At 38.8% G+C, this 6,530-nt stretch overlaps 1 long non-coding RNA gene across 1 annotated transcript; it reads left to right on the top strand.

Annotated features, from left to right (window-relative positions):
• Positions 1–1,358: 1,358 nt before the first annotated feature.
• LOC125377069 lies at positions 1,359–2,710 on the top strand. Its single transcript, XR_007219442.1, has 2 exons — positions 1,359–1,497; positions 1,968–2,710. It is a non-coding gene; the product is annotated as an uncharacterized LOC125377069 (long non-coding RNA).
• The last annotated feature ends 3,820 nt before the right edge of the window (positions 2,711–6,530 follow it).

Below are 6,530 nucleotides of genomic sequence, written 5' to 3'. Positions count from 1 at the left end.
TTAAACAAGGTTCTCCTTTAATGTATCATATACTAGTGTCAGATTCCTGCACATGCCGATTTATACATATCGTATTCCTTGTTAATATTGCTCTGGGCCGAAAATATTATGTGCAAACCCCTCAAGACATTACGTCGGATGATATCTGAATGTGTATACTATTAGTTGGCTATTTTAGTATTTATTCAGTTATTGTCTGTAACATAGACTGAAGACAGAAGCATTTGTAATCGTGACCTCGAAGGAAATGTGATGGGAAGTATTTAATGGTTCTTGTATTTATCAAATTCTGAATACCGTGTATTGGTGATAAGGAAAATGAGAACGACAGGCTCATCTACACCTGAGCTGATGAAGGAGACGAATGAACAAGTGAACTGAATACACCAAGTAGTGAAATGGTAGCTATAAAAGGAATCAGCTCATTTTGGTTGAATCTAGGGGTCAATATCTCTGGATGAATTAAAAGTATTAAACCAGGTTTATGACAAATTATTATCGAAGTAAACACAACCTTTAATAATCCCAATCACCATTGCCACTCTTTAGCCTAAATATAATAATCGTTTGTGGCACACGGAGCCTTATTCAATTACACGACGAGAGACACATGACGTCAGACATTGTTCCCTTGATTGGAATTTTAACTGGATCTTCGTTGTGTTGTGCCAACGCGTCAAAAACTTGGATATAAAACCATCCAAATGTCAATTTACAATCTGACTTCATTGAACATAAGGCAACATAAACAGGTTTATTATTTACTGCACCTGAACATGACAAATGGCCAAGAAAGGACAAATATCGATATGACTTGTTGAATAGCCTACAAGAAGACAGACATGAGATCACTATTTCTCTATTATTTGTAACGACGTTTCAGGACTACTTCTTGTCCCTTCACCTGCATCATCACCGGCCTATTTTACCCATACCCATCAGCCTGATATGAAATCCTAAAGTCCGAACTCCGCGATCTGCGATCTGAAAATCGGTTGTAAGTTGACTGTAGCATATGCCGGTGACTGCCAATCTACGTGAATCAACAATGGGAATCCCCTTATGCTAGTCCGATATATAAAGCCCGTCAGTACAGTCGAAACTATCAGATTGTGTCAGCTGGCTGTGGGATACACATGTGTGAAGTAGAGGCATAATTACAGACAGCATGGGTAATATTGTTTCATGCTGGCCAATATCCCGATATCAGGTGGGTCAAGATGTTATGTATACATATGTATATAGGCATATTTCACATGCTTTCCCTATTCGAACTTTAGCGTGTCAATATGTGTAATGCGTGTGTACATGTTCACGTGAATTTGTCATTGCATTGTCTTGTTTAGTTTATGTAAGATTATCCTTATTGTTTTATTGCTGTGATGGCGTAGCTATCAATCGTGTTTGAAACTGTGTTTATTCGATTCCAGAGGCTGTCCAACACAGAGAACTCGATAAACTGCCAAAATGAACCCAATCTGACAGAGAGAGTTACATGTACGTTAAATTAAATTGTTTGTTATTTGGTTTGCTTGTTTTTTGTTTAACGTCGCACGCAGCAATATTCCAGCTATATGACGGTGGTCTGTAAATAATCGAATCTGGACCAGACAATCCACTGATTGACATCATGAGTATCGATTTACGCAATTGGGATACAATAACATGCATCAACCATGTCAGCGAGCCTGACCACACGATCCCGCTGGTCGCCTCTTATGACAAGCATAGTCATCCTTTAGTTCTTTATTTAAACAATCTGTTTGTCTTATAATTCTATTTTAGGAAGTTTAGTTCTATGTGTACCCCATTAATTTCTTTTTAAATTACTGTATGTATGTATCGTATTTTTCTTTGTTTAGTGAAATAATTTGGATTAATGAAAGCGAACCGAATGTTGTTACATCATCTATCAAACAAAATGTACACAAGTAAATTGGTAGTTTATTGTGAGTTTAATGTTGTAGTGCCAACACACTGGAACCATGCATATGCTGTAAATGGCGAGATGTTGGATACTCCAGTATCTGGAAGAGATCTCAGTCTTGTTGCAAGTCACATCGGGATCGGGTTCGAGTCTGTTGGCATCGAACTTGGACTTACTCTCGTGGTTATCGAACAAGTCACGTTTGCACACCCTTATTCACTATACATGCAGGTTGTGCACATGCTTACAAAGTGGAAGGAGAAGAACGGGAGAACTGCAACCAGCCTGGTCCTTGTCAGAGCACTGTGGAGATGCAATGACAGGTGTACCATTGAGTGGGAGGACATTCTCAACATCCTTCAGGGACCGTCCACTGTGTCTGTGTAATCAAGTCGGAGAGCTGTTTTCACATGACGCTGTCTTGCTTTACGCTGTGAATACATGAGTGGGTATATAAGTAATGCTTCACTGAGTTTCCCCGACCACATACAGAGAAATCATGCCTACATTTATGTTATCTCATATACTAGCGCTGCACTGAACACTCTTCTCATGTACAGTTATCATTGATTGATTGGGTTCCCGCTTTGAAATATCGAGTCGAGATGCTAGGTTCACTGAGGCTTATTTAGATAATTTGGGATCCTGACTGATCGGAATGATTTTCTGTTTCCTCAAGTTGCACACTGAACACTCTTCATTTAAACAGTAATATCTTTTCCGTTTGTAATACATTGTGATTCTATTTGTATGTGTTGAGAATAAATGCTTTTAATAAATAGCTGTGATGCCTTTTGTAATAACTTGTCTTTCTGTCTCTTGTGATATTTGAGGAAGAACTAGCGAGGGATGATTACATGTGTCGTAAACGTCATCCGTAATCCCAAAATCCGGAGACATAAATGCGTCTCACATAATGATTAGACTCCGGGCACGATTGAACAGTATGTGAAGTGTACTGTTCATCTGTTGTCTCTTATTTTGAATAATTTAAGAAGGGTTGGCGTAGAATCTTGCTGATTGATTACGGGCGATAATTAGTTTTGTACTTTCTGTAGTAGCTGTATTCTATTTGTAAGAATATTTCCTGGTTGGAAGTTTGCAAATACTGGTCATGGGCTGTAGTGGTTCTCAGGTATGAAATCACATGGAGATGATCCCAGAAGTTCGCGAAAAGGTATCCTGTCCCACTGGTGGCACCCGTCACAGACAAGGAAATTGTTATCCTAACCAGTCCTCTACACTTTTACCATAAAACATTTAGACAACTATCGAAGGATAATATGTGAACGCTTTTGCATGCTGACTACAAAGGGATAGCGGAAAAGATTGGCGAAATGACGAAACATGTGTAAATACAGTTGTGACTGCACTCATATCTATGCACCATTGCAACAGATTTGTAGTAGCATCCCAGAAAGGATACAATACACTGTGGTCCTTTTATATTTCATTTGTGTGAAAGAGACATTCTGCAGAAAAATCTTCAGGAAATGTATGAAGTTGTTGTCTGTCATTTGTACATTTCCGGATTTTCGGATTTATGGTGTACAGCATGCACTACCTCTCAGTCTAGTTAGTTGTGACATCCAGGGAAGGATATTGCGTGCAAATTACTGTCGTTTTGCCGTGTCTTATATCTGCATGAGTTTCGTGGCATCTATATGTATGAATACATGCTTCAATAAATGCCCATCAACAGACACGCACTGGACGCGTGGTGTTTTTTATTTCCTGCAACAGACATTATTGTGAGATAAATAATTATTACATCGTCACCAAGACTGGCCACTAGTTCATCTCTCTGTGCTCTGTTCTGAAAACTAAGAGTGAGTGAGTAAGTTGGGTTTAACGCCACTTTTAACAGTATTACAGTTATATCGTGGCGTGTCAGCCCCATGTGTGAGGAAAGCCCGAAGTTTGAAAACTAAGAAAACAATGTTGACTAAGTACATATATATATGTTTCAAGGGTGTTTTAATTTCATTCAATGGTCATTTCAGGCAATTGATACACCATAACTTCAATTGACTGATGATACTGCTCAACATCAACATATCGTATGTTATCCCACACGATTTTAGGGTTTTCGAGTAAACTAAAACCTCATCACACACACGTCTCTCGTCTCAATACTATAGTCACTTGTGGTTAAAACGTACCTCCTTTTTCTACAACCTGAGCTTCATCTTCATCTTCACGGGTATCAAACACGCTTTTAGGGCATCTGAAGTAGACAGCTTACTCCATGAGGTGTTGACATTGAGAAGATTTGATAAGCAGCCTATAACCACTGAGTATGAATGAAAATATATTTATTTAAAGATGACGTAATTGAAGAATTCCATGAGGTCAAGTACGTGTGTTTCCAAATGTCATTCCTTTACAATGCCACACACCAACTGATGATAAGCTGGTATTGAGAAAGGAACAAATGTCATATATAGTAACAGGATATATATATCGTTTCTTCACCTCGTGTGTGATATGATATGCGACGTTGACTGTAACCTACATGTAACAAATGTAGTAGAATTATAATTCTGTGTAGCTGACGATGGGTGGGTGCTTAGGTTTGGTCTGTGCAACGAAATTTATCTTTCCTGAGCGACTGAATAATAACATCAGCGAATCGAAGATTACATTTTCTGCATGCTACGATTCACACTAATTATATAAGATAACGTCAGCATGCATGATTTACTGTCATCTGGGCTTCAGAGCTACACATTTTATCTGCCCTAGCTTAACATACATGTTCAGTTGTTTCACAGATAGTCTACATATCAACAGCAATAGAAACGCTGTAGTGCAGCTCTAGCTGGAGACCACATTATTACAATTATCATCCCAGAGAGACATTAAAGTTGAGCAACTGCTAATTATCCATCCGTCCTTCGAAACAACTAGTCACTCATATGTACACGGGGAAGAGAGAATGAGTGAAGGTGTAATGTTTACGCAGCTTTTAGCAATATTTTAGCAATATCACGGCGGTGGGCACCAGAAATGGGCTTCACACATTGAACCCATGTGAGGATTAGAACCCGGGTCTTAGGCGTGACGAGCGAACATTATAACCACTGGACTACCCTACCGCTCCTCACGCGGAAGAATGTGCAAGTGATAACTAATTGGGTTCTTCTGTCATTCGCAATCTGAAATTCCGGAAACTGAAATGGATGTAACGAACGAACTGTTAATAGAAATGTTGTTGATCATCACATTACCTGCGTTTGAAAGATGTTTTACAAGGCGTAGAAAGTCAACGATTAGAATGTATGTGAAATTATTGTCAACAAAATTCATGATACGTGGACCTTGCAGTGGACATTTGGAAGAGGTATGATAGTGTGTCCGTCTGTCCGTGTGGACGACTTGACTACAGCTGAAGAAGATCCAATCATGATTATAGTCCAATCATGGACATTTTCGTATTGCTGACACGTCTAACATCAAGTTCGGATCCATTCTATGGTTTTGTTCTTTCAGTTTTTAGGCTGCTGATTGCAGTTTACAAAGCCTAAAATATATAGAAAATAGCTGTAGACAGCAATATGTTCCTTAAACACGCTACCTATTTATGCTAGCCGGTATTCCATATCAATGCCAAAATAACGCCCACATATATCCTACACTTTGACCAGGTCACCCAGTACCCACAATGTACCACAGCTTTTGTACACAACATGTTATTTAGTTTTGTCTTGCATTATCACAGATATTGTCATGATTTCTAGATACTTATTTAGATTGGGACCTATTATCCTTTTTAAAAGACTATTTTTGTGACAATATTCCCATGTCTATTGTCTTCGTTGCAAGACTAACATATAAGTCATGACACCTTGAAAGGGCTGGCTTGGTTATTGACTGAACAGCTGGACGTAGTGGAGAAAGGCATATCAGTGAAGCTGTCACTGCTCTCTTATCTACATGTGTAAGCGGCATACTTACCCGCATCTTGCTTTTGTGACCACACGTCAATTATCAACACTGCTGTAATGTTATTTCTTTATTATTGTTGGTCATAGTATTTGACAACAAACTTAAAATGCACGATAAGAGGTATAACCCCCATATAGGTCTATTATAATCTCTTTCACATACACACCATTTTGCCAAACTCCGCCTTTATATCAGTTTTGAAATCCGAAAATCCGAAATTCCTGAATCTTTGGTTGAAGCTATTGCGAGAGAGAGAGTGAGACGTTGTGTCCCCTCTCGTGCCGGGGCTTCCCGCAATGCTCACATATAGCTTAGAGTTTTTGATTTAGTCATACCAGTTGAACACACAGAGTGGTGTATATGTATAGGCAGCATGGGGAATATTTCCTCGTGCTTCTCCGGACTTCAGTGGCAGGTACGTCTTAATAACGCCCTTTTAGATATGTTCATTAAGGTGCAATAATGGTAGTAATATATGTACACATCATTTAACACTACACGTGTGGCATTCTGTATATATGCTTAATAGTGGATATAAGGTAACGAACATACGGTTCAAAGTCTTTATATACTCACTCCTGTTCCGGCAGACATTGTCTTTGTTTATCATTCCATATTCAGTATTATTGTGTGGAAGTTTATCATCCCATATTAA

The sequence above is a fragment of the Haliotis rufescens genome, unplaced genomic scaffold, assembly GCF_023055435.1.
Source record: "Haliotis rufescens isolate VD_foot unplaced genomic scaffold, xgHalRufe1.0.p SCAF_8, whole genome shotgun sequence".
Classification (NCBI taxonomy): Eukaryota; Metazoa; Mollusca; class Gastropoda; order Lepetellida; family Haliotidae; genus Haliotis; species Haliotis rufescens.
This window is presented reverse-complemented; position numbering and strand designations above follow the sequence as displayed.